Here is a 10,415-nt window from a genome sequence, read left to right as displayed (position 1 = left end):
TACACATACACAACAGGAAGTTCAAATTCTGAAACAGGAGATCTGTTATCCTTTTGCTTAGGTGGATAAGAATAGTTATACTACTTCAGTTAAAAAGGGGAAAAGAGTTCTTAATTTATTTTAATAGTGAATTTTTTCTTTGTTTTGCATTTTTTTCAGATGTTGACAATTTCAGATCCCAGTTATGTCACTGAGCTCACATACTTTATGTGACATAATAAGCATATTCTAAATATTTTACTGGGTGTACAAAGTCCTCCATTAGGAATCAGAAGCCCCGTGTGCTAGGCACTGACAAACCTAAGCCAAAGTGGTCTCTTCTCAATTATTCAAAAATTATTCAGAGAAAGATGGGATTTGTGTAATAGCCATTATTCATATCACCTCTCTGAACTAATACTGTCTGTTTGTATACCTTCTACTTAAGTTAGAATAAATTAAGCTTAGTTCCAAGGAGTTATTATAAGAAACAGGATCTCCTTATTCAAAACGGCTCTATAAATATGGCTAATCTGCCTTCTAATTGTGCCTCCTTGTTCCTAGTTGTTCCTAGTGTCTCTCTTGTGAGGACCTTTTTGTTTTGTTTTCTTATCTTGTAATTTCCACCCCCCAACCCCAGTACAATTGCAAAACAGAATTTTACCATCTGGTCCAGCCCAGCAAATCTATCTGTAGCACAGCATGCCGCCACTTGCAGGAACTTTGCTTGAGCCAAATTTAGTGGTGTTATAAAAGGTGTAAATTACATGCCAGTAAATCAGTGCAAGTCAGAATGAAGGCAATTTAGATACTAGAAAGTGTAGGTTAGGATAGGAAAGAATCCAATTTAGGTATGTAATATAATGGAATGTTGTGTAACTGATCACTTTTGTAAGCTATACAATCAGGATTTAAAACCACTGTTTGGAAGGCTGTATCTAATGACATTCAATATAACACAAGATTTTGCATACAAATCCCCAAAAAGCTCCAAAATAGCAAAAAAGGAAGAGGTTGTTTGTTTGTTTGTTTGTTTTTTAATAATGAGTACCACAGTGGCAAGCACAAAACAAGGGAATAGAAAGGGAGCTGAATGCATGGTGTATGAGCTATGTGAAAGATTTTGGAAGTATTATTACATATGTTATTTTTAAAACTCAGCAGATGGTTTGACATAACTAATTTGCTGATGAAATCTGCTTTTGATTTCCATTTGAGAACTGTCTTAGGATACTGCCTTATACTCTTAATTCCTCTAATTAAACCCATTGCTTTTGTGTATACATTTAAACTAAAAAGTTATTTTAAAAAAAGGGGACGGGGGTGTTAAGTGGCCAAATTAAGCACACAGCATGTTAGGTTTCAAAGACAAAGATGTTAGATTCTGCAAAAGGAGGGTGTATTTCACCCAACTTTAGGCATCTATTCCTTCTACAGACCCTGATGGGAAATACATGCCTCCTGAGGGTGATTTATCCCTCCTTACTGCAGGTGCCTGAAGCAGGCACTTCCTGTGACTGAACCCAGGTTCCTCTTCCCATTCACTTGAAAAGAAGCTCCGATTGCCATGCCTGACTTTTTCATAGTGCCCAAAAGCCTATTCTAATCCAGTCTGTCATCTATGACAATCTGTTTGATGGCTAATCTCTTCCAGGATTTAAGCACTGGTAGGTAACCATGCATTAGGAAGTTGGTAGGCTCAGGTTTACTTCACTGAGCAGGGGTCAGAAGGATTATAGAAGCTGTATCTACATTAACATGAATGTGGCATAATAAGAGCAGGTCTGTGGAGTGAGGCTACTGGTATTGAGGATCCAGTGATCACAGCATATGCCTTTTGTAAGCATTTCCCTGTCTGCTATCATGAACCTCAAGCATAGCTGGTGAAAGTAGTGCAGGTGATAAGACCAGCCTGACAAGAGGAAATGATGCTGTCGTTTGCTTGGTTATACTTAAGATCAAGCAAGAGTATTCAAGCAGGGCTAGAATTTTTAAAACTCTGAATGTTGCAAATGTCCTCCAATGCAACGGAGGCCTTGTATGCTCCTCTCGATGAGGAAAAAAGTTATGAAACCTCCTTTTTTGAGTGGGTCACTCTTTGATAAGGTGAATGTGTCACAGAACAGGATTCCCTCCTACCTGTGCTTGCATACAGTGCTAAGTCTGGGCAGCAGACATTGCTTCCATTTCGTTTTATCTCCCGGTTTCTGATGCTATTTGGAAGGATGATTTTTGGAAAAGGCTGCAACTTTGCCTCTCTTATGTGTGATTTAGCACTTAGAAATAGAGATAAAAGTGTGCCCTTTTGGGCAACCAGCTGGAAAGGGATTCTCATAGACTATACTTTGGGAACTACTAGCATATAAGAACAGCATTTTTTTTCTGTGCTAAATTTTAGTATCATTTATTCTCATCACCACTGCATATCACTGTAACAAACTAACTACAAGAAATGTATGTTAAGTTTAGTCTTCAATATTTAACAGCTTTTCCAGCCCCTTCTTTTAGGTGGCACCTTCAGCAAATTGCCAGGCAGGTACTGTTTATGACAAGATGATGGAAGAGGAATGTGGTTAAAGCCAAATAGCAGCAGCGGTCCACCTCAGGTGTCATTGTTGTAATGTCTGCCCAGGTGCCTAGTCAAAAAGACCAATTCATTTTTGGCATTTAGCTCTTTTCTGTGAAAGGTCTGTGTGAGCATTCATGATAAATGAGGCTGAGGTTTAACAAATGTTCACCACGAGGGAAAACACAATCTTGTGAGTCAGAGCCCAGCAGCAGGTGAAGGTCAAGGAGGAAATGTGCTTTATTCTGAGAGCTTTTCATGGGCTGAATCAAAAGCTGCATCGTCTGCAGTGGTTCAAGTTTACAGTGTCTCACATGTCTTTCACTACTCTGTCGTCTTATTGTGACTGAAGGTATCCTAATTCACTGTTATTTTGTAGAGAAAAATGGGGTGGTTATACAGCTGAAAAAGCATTGCTGCTTAGGGAAAAAAAAAAAGAAATAGTGAGAAAAGTGTAATTGCTATTGGCATTGACTGGTTTCTTGTAAGTCAAAATGAGATGAAAACTGAGGAGGACAGCACTGAAGAGAAGTATGGTCAAGTGCTGCTGCAGTGATAGTAACACCAGCTCTAACCTCTTGGTCCCTTACTTGTATCCTTACAGATCTTGTTTCCTTCTTCGGTACACATAGGCTTGTTATATCTATGAATAGCTGTATTCATTTCTTCAATGTGGCTGTTTCTTAGATAAAAACATCTGCTGCTTTCTCCCAAAGCCAAGCTTTTTTGTGATATATGACTGTCTCAAAGGTCTTTTAGAAAATTGTAATATTTTCTTCCATCATATTGACGTTTAATCTGCTCTTGGTACTTATTTGACACTATGTTTTCCATGTTTTTCTCTTTAACTTGGGGGCAAAATCATCAGGAAAACTATTAGATTATATTGACTTTTTTGGGGTAATTAAAAATGTACTGTGTCAGTATATAAATATGGGAAATATATAAAACTGACTTTCTAGTAATAAAAAGAAATAGAAGGCTGAAAATATAAAATATGAACACTGATGTTGAATGAATGTAAGTAGACAAATAGATTAAACCAGTACTAATATTATTATGCTATCTATACCAGTGAATGTTGATTTGGAAGGCTGGCAGCAACTTAAATGATGATCCAGCTCTATGCCATTGATCATTTCAATAGCAATGGAGTTTGGCTGGAAAAAGACTATTTCTCTTAATGAAGGATGTGTTTTCAGTACAAGCACAAGCAAAACAGATGTTTTTATATTTTTGACAACAAAATTAGCACTTCCCTCCCAAAATATTGAATAACAGAACAGAGTCTTGGACCAGGGTCTGCCCTTCCTTACCACAGTGTCTGAACTATTAAATCTTCTAACTGTTTTGAATGTCTTTCTGTTCCAAATAAGTCTGTCAAACCTGATAGTACTTCCCTGAAATACCCGAAGTTGAATAAAAAGGTGTATTTCAATAATGAAAAAAAACTGTTTTTCAAAAGAGCCATCTACTGATGCAGCAGAAACAAGAAGGCCAAGGTTGTCACACACGTTTATGTTCACAATCTGCTTTCTTTCACATTTTCAAATGCAGTTTACTTATAATTAAGAGGTTGGAGAGGGTTGAGCTGAATTTTCCTCTATTCTATTTCTGATTTCACCAGTCAAGGGTTTCACTGATATGAATAAGTAGAAGGATTAGCTGAAGGTCTCATGCTGCTTCATGAAGCTTCTCTGAGTTACTTGTGATTGATACCTAAAATAATTTCAAATAGGTCACACTGGTCTTTATCTTCTTCCTTCTGCTGCATCTGTTGAAGTATTTCAACTAATAAAGAAATTATTTGGACATTTTCTGAAGGAAGTCATAGCTTCTGGCATTTTAAATTTCATTTTTAGATTTGCCAGTCAGTATTTCAACTGCTACTCAATAGCTGTATGTATGACCTGAACTGAATGTGTATATAGCCTAACATAAATTGCTTGACCATCTCGAGGAGCAATTTTATTTTTCACCTGTGTGTCAGTTCCTCTGTGACTTTCTACAGAGGATTGCTGGAAAATGTTACACACTGTTTATGGAAGATTAAAAATTTAAATCCTGTTGCCAGTCTTTTGGCCTATACAGTAAGAATGTGGCTTGCTACTGTTCTGGTCTCTACATGTTCAGAGAGCTTTAATCCTGAGTACTGCATAAGTGCTGTGAATAATCTGCATTGTTTAAAGGGTCGTGGGCCAGGGTTACAGTGGTGGACACTATCTATCTTGTCACCATTTAATTTGCATTGATTTAACTAGTTTATTTATGGTTTATTGAGCAGTCTTTACATATTTAGCATTTGCTTTTTGGCTTATTATTCATTTTTAACCACTGTGTTGAAAGGCACTATAATTGGTCCGCTCAAACACTGCCAGTTATAGAAATAAAGTAACTGTGCAAGACTCTCAATAAACAAGCTGAGTATGTTTAGCTTATAATCAAAAGAATACTTTTCCTATGAGAGGCCTAAAAACCTGCTTTTTTTGTTTGTTCTGTATTTTTTTTTATGATTCTCTGAGCAAGATTTCCTAAAAGAAAACATACCTGGGAATATGTGTGTTCTACAAGCACAAGTTAAACAGTATCAGCTGGTAGTGAGATGGACTTTGATAATTCTTTGAAAATGGTGAAATAGATGATGTCTGACATCCTTCTTAGAAATCCACATATATTTGCTCATGTGGGTAAAATGTTACACTGATGCTTTAGTATCTCTAAAGGTAGTAAGTATTTCTGAAAAATAAAGTTTATGATCCTGCTCTATTAAAAATATGGAACTCTTTAGCACACTTTGAAATTAATTTAAACAGTCGAGTCCAATCAACACTTTCCTTTTTTTTCTAAAAAAAAAAAAAAAAATAATGTTGTAGTACAGCATATCACATACTACTGCCTTACATATCTCTAGTCTTATAAGTGGCGTTCTCATTTCCAGGTATTCTGTCCAATAAGCCAAACACTTAAACTGACTGGATGTACATCCCAAGCAGGTTAAATATAAGCTGGACACCAAAATTTCCAGTAGATGATTCTCCCAAACATGCTAAGCACCAGGACAGAGGAAGAAGGTCATGTAGTTAAATAAGAATGTAATCACCATTCTCAGATTTACATCTGCAGCTGCAAACCAGTGAAGAGGAAATAAGAGTTTGCACAGATCTAAACATTTGAATGGATTTAGCCAGAATTCATATTCTTCAGTCAGTACTTTCCCATGTACAAATAAGATTCAAGTTTTTTTGACATAGGGAGTAGAACCATAGTGATTTAATGAACTCCCTTAATATTGCTGCCACTCACAATGCCAAATATGCCTTTGGTTATTGTGATGTCAGTATTTATCCAGTAAGGGCACTGAGGTTACTAGTTAATTGTATACAATAATCACAGAGCTCTGAGACAGCAGCAGCTGCTGGTTTTGATTTTTATCAAACTCTCCACAGATACATGCTGAAAATAGTTTTCTTCCACAAAGAAACTAAGGATTTTTATTGCCCTAATTTACGGACAGTAAGAAGTCTGATTTTTGTTTTGTTTTATTTTGTTTTTTTCCCCTCCAGTGGGTGGAAAGTACTCAGCATTTACCAAAATTCAGATATCTACAAGATCATCATTTGGTGATTACTGACACTGTTGCCTTATGACCATGATTTTATCAGGCAACTCCTCAACCAGACATACAAGTAATTTAAAAAATCCAAAGACAACATATCTCTTGTGTTTGTTCTTTACCACAGTTCCATGTTTATTCTCTTGGTCTCTTGCTCTCTGAATACGCAGTTTCCCTCCATTTACTGTTTTGCATCAGTGGCAACAACAGTTACTTTATGGTGCAGAGTAACTTCATTAATTAGTTTTCCATCTCCCAAGGTCCATTAGAACATGACTATGCTGTATATTTGATGTTTCAGTGATGAATCCTTTTCCCTAGTAGGAATTGTAGTAACACTTACTACTATGTCAGAAATGGGCTGGCTCTTTTAAGGTTTATTATTGACCACTTAGTGAAGTCAGGTGCTGAGCTTTGGCATCATGTTGAGGTGATCTGAGACTAAACAAAAAAATCTGGCTGGTCTGCTGACTAAGAGAAAACAATGTGGAAGTAATACTATTTTATTAACTGAAATTTTGAAGGATCTAGAATTAGAAAAGCTTTGGGATTGGCATTGGCACCATGTGTCACACTGAGGTATTGAAGAGATGCCAGAAATTATACTCGTGGAAATAAGTATAATGTTAAAGTTTTTTCTTCTGTTTTGGTTTTTTTTGCTCCTTGCATCCCCTTGCAGTAGGAGATCTGACTGGTTAAAGAAGGAAGTAACAAAATGTATACTGCAACTTTTTGTCATAATGATTTTGTTCAAAAGACTTAATAGTGTTCAGACTATTGTTATTAGGGTTACAATGGGCAACTGAAATGCACTAACCACTGGATACCTGCGTAGGAGTCCTTGCCAACTGAGTGTGTCACCTGCCACTGTTCTCGGTGGCACTGGTTTCACTGAAAGAGAATACCACTGTATGCAGTGGAATTTCTTCTGGTTTTCTGCAGTATAGATGAGAACAGAGTTTACCACCCTTGAAGTCCAATTAGTGGTTGACATCCTTGCTAGAAAGTTGCCAGTGGCTTCTGTTTTGAAGGCGACTTCATTATCTACAATATAACTCTTAGAACTGGAGACACAATGGCCATTTGGATGGATCTTTGAGAAACTTTATCCTTAATCTCTGATGGTCTGTTTTGCAGACATCCTGTTTTTGCTGCCTGTTGGAAGAGTTGCTTTGTCTGCATAAGCAACAATCAAATTAGGAAATGGAATACTGCATTGCTAAGGCCTAATGAGGGTATTTCATGCAAGTTCTGAAAGAATCAAAATACAGCAAATGACCAGGTTATACAGCTCAAACCACAAATGAACATATTCTCAAGTGCTGAAAGATTGCTGCTGCCTGGCTTCCCACCGAACAGGTTATTACTTACAAAAATTGCACTTTTACATCACACTTTGATATGCCTTTCTTTTCATGTTTGAATAGTGTTTGCTATTCCCTGTTTTCTCAGCTGTGCCTAACCTTGTCTGAAATCTTTTATGCAGTAGTTCTCGCCTTTCTCAGGAAATACGCCTCTTAGGTTTTTAACTGTTAATTCACACAAAGTCCTGGAAACTATCTGTGCTCTCACCTCAGTTGTGTGAATTTTTCTGCCATTATAAGTCAGTAACACTAACACTGCAATCTGTCTGAAGTTGCAAATTTACCAGAGTCCTCTAAGACCGAACACCAGGCCACTCCAAAGGTTCCCAGAAATCTATGATAAATGAGGGGCTGTGTAACTCCTGTCAGCTTTGATGGCGCATCGCAGACAGAAGCTACATTGCTTGCTAACACCACCACTAGCAGTAGTAGTAAAGGTTTTTGGGCTTTTTTTTGAGAGCTAAAATAAGGGTGATATTCTACCATACATAACTATAAGCACAATTAATTGCTAACCAAAATTCTCATTAGAATGGTCTGAAAACTTTGCTCCACCATCTACTTTGTTAAAACTCTTCCACCTTATTCCATTTCTTAGCAGGTGGACAAGTTTTGCATATCAATCTGAAAATATACTTTTGACTCTTTACTTTATATATCAATCTGATATCAATCTCAAAATTTCCTTTATAAGGAAAATTAATAAGAAGATGTACAGGTTAGTTTATACTTCCCTAAATGAGGCAGGAAAAGGCCATGAAGTACCTCCTGTGGACTGTGCAGAAGTAGAAAATTTATAGTTCAATGTGCTGGGCCTTATGAATAGTTCCAGTTATGCTAGATATAAGGGAGTTGGACAAGATACTCCATAGAGATCCATGATACAGGGTTCACAAATACTTTTCCTAAAAACCAAGAAAAGTTCAGCTGAATATGTCCTTGGAATGCACTGATGTACTGCTCTGCCATCACAAATGAAATCCCCTTCAAAGTATTCAGTCAGCACCCCTTCAGCAAGTTACAATGTTCAGTTTACACCCTGCAGCATTTGAAGAAAGTGTATATTTAGACAGTGACAGAACAGCAGTTTCAGATAGGCAACTTCATCTTGGTTACTTCCCTAAGGCACCGGATTTGCCGATGTATTAATGCCCTTTGCCTGTAGCAATTTCATACTTGGGTTGTCAAGCACATTTGTAATGTATGTTCAAGCAAAGACTGCGATAACGAAAAATACCTTATCCTGCAAGTTCTTCCATCTCTTCAATTCCAGACTTAGAGCTGGAGCTTTTGCATACTAGCTGTAATTGATATTTAGCTCAGTGTTTTTTTCATCTAAAGGTATAGGAGACTTACAATAGAGGAAAGCAATGTTACTAAAGGGAGGAGAAGCAAAAGTATCTAAGGTTAAGTGTGAAAAAGGTCACAGGAAGAGGCAGTATTAGAAGGAAAAATACAAAACTAGAAGGGGTAAAAGCAAGGAGGAATGTGTTCTCCCATTGGAATAAAGGTGACAGAGGACATGGGTGTCCCAATATGTTAATAGGAATGGTGTGTCTGTATTCATTTATTTATTAAATGTTACATATATATTTAATATATATAAATAAAATCAGATTGCAATGGCAAAACGTAAAAGTTTGGAAAATACCATTTTGGATTGACTAGGAAATCTTAATTTTGTCCATCTTTGTATTCAAAATGAAATGAATAGGGCAGGGATCCAACAGAGAAGCAACAAGCTTTTTGGGCAGTGTAATTAATATGAAATTTCATCTAATAATTGACTGGGTTTAGTGTAATGATACTAAGGTTATAACATGAACTAAACCCTTATTTATGTCAGAGAATAGGTAGGAAAGAAAACTACAGAGTTGTGTTTAATCAGAGGCCATTGGCCTTCTAGCAAAGAGTTGTGTCCATCAAGGGTCAGCCTAATCCATTGGTTTGGGAACTTTAAGAAATGCATTACAATGAGTTGCTTCAGCATAGAAAAATACCTAGCTCTCTCAAATCTTGAGGCCAGAAATAGTAATCCAGTACTCATGACCACATTTGTGGCACTTTATGAGAGGTTACAATGTCCCCTGAACACTGCAAAGGAACAGCTTTTTCCTAGAAAAGGAATGTATGCCAATGCTCTTTTCCAGGAGGTTTTCTGATGGGCTTGGTTTGTTTTTTTTCACCCCAGTTTTACTGCTGGGTAAATTGCCAGTGTGCTGCCCTCAAAGAAAGTGAGGGGCTATTGAGATCATTTGGGAAGAGGATGGTGAGCTGGAGACTGGCAAGTAACTCTCCCTATCCCTGTCCTAGCAACAGCCAGGCATTCATAGCAACATGTCCTGCTTGGTGTTTTAAAGTTGGAGTAATTGGGACAGTTTGTTCGTGTAGTGGTAAGATTTTTCTAAAACTAGGAATATCTCATCTGACCTGGTTAACATAGACCACGAGTATTTCTGGAAGTATTTTGCAGTCCAGTTGGGAACTATGGACCTAAAGATAAATTGAAATGAGTTGAACTAAAGGAAACCTTTTCTGTATTGTAAATATTGACCAGGAAAAATCCTTCAAAAAAAAGGAAGCAGACTCACTACTGTATAAATAGGCCTAGGATACAGAATAAATCATGTTAGTTCCTCTATCTCAGCTTATTGCTGTTTTTTTCCCCCGTCTGTTCTGTAACAGTCTCTCTTGAGTTTTTGACTATCCTGTAAAGAGTGCTAGCTGCTCCCGATATTCAGCACCAATGTACTTTTACCTTCAAAAAAATGGTTTCTGCAGGTAAAAGCATGCTTTGAGAGCAGCTATTGTTATTGACTGACGATAGTGGATTTAGACTAGTAGTCCATGCTTTAGATGACACAATAATAGTATTGCATCTGCAGCAAAGCAG

This window comes from Phaethon lepturus, unplaced genomic scaffold (assembly GCF_000687285.1).
Source record: "Phaethon lepturus isolate BGI_N335 unplaced genomic scaffold, ASM68728v1 scaffold27144, whole genome shotgun sequence".
Taxonomy (NCBI): Eukaryota; Metazoa; Chordata; class Aves; order Phaethontiformes; family Phaethontidae; genus Phaethon; species Phaethon lepturus.
Note: the sequence above shows the minus strand (reverse complement) of the source record.